Source organism: Dendrobium catenatum, unplaced genomic scaffold (assembly GCF_001605985.2).
Source record: "Dendrobium catenatum unplaced genomic scaffold, ASM160598v2 fragScaff_scaffold_247, whole genome shotgun sequence".
Taxonomy (NCBI): domain Eukaryota; kingdom Viridiplantae; phylum Streptophyta; class Magnoliopsida; order Asparagales; family Orchidaceae; genus Dendrobium; species Dendrobium catenatum.
Genome location: NW_021318709.1, coordinates 204993 through 205490, shown reverse-complemented (window position 1 = coordinate 205490; position 498 = coordinate 204993). Strand labels below are relative to the sequence as shown.

The window sequence follows — 498 nt, the reverse complement described above, 5'->3', positions numbered from 1 at the left end:
ACAGCTTTGCCAAATAAAAACAGCATCATGATAATCAGACCATTCCAATGTTAATGAGAAAAACAAAAAGAAAAAAAGTCATACGCAAAAAATTTAGTGTTTCATTTAGAACAATTTTCTTAATGCTTTCTAAAATGATTTTTTTAGTAGTGCAAAAACTGATAAAAAGCTGTCCCAAACGCTGTCTCAAACGCTGTCTAAGATGAGATCTGTAGAGATATTTGACAATTTGAACGCAGATATTTCTGCAGGAAACTGGGAAGATTAAAATTGAAGAAATATTTATTCAGCTACAGGTTGAATAACTGTCAATGGTTTCATTCACACCAATTAGGTGCACTGAGAGATTCAAGGCCTTTCTGCTTATCGTTTCTTATTTTATTAGTACAATATGAAACATTTTAGAAGCCAAAAAGTATGTACAAGTGAGCAAAATAGTATCACAGCCTATATTACATTCTAAGCTTATTTGTACAGAATTAAAATTACCACAAAAAA

At 30.7% G+C, this 498-nt stretch overlaps 1 protein-coding gene across 1 annotated transcript in view; it reads right to left on the bottom strand.

The window, feature by feature from the left end:
* Window positions 1-242: 242 nt before the first annotated feature.
* Window positions 243-498, bottom strand: part of LOC110099623 — a gene marked incomplete in the record, with an annotated part of 68531 nt that continues 68275 nt past the window's right edge. The window contains 1 exon segment of the mRNA XM_020826824.2: window positions 243-498.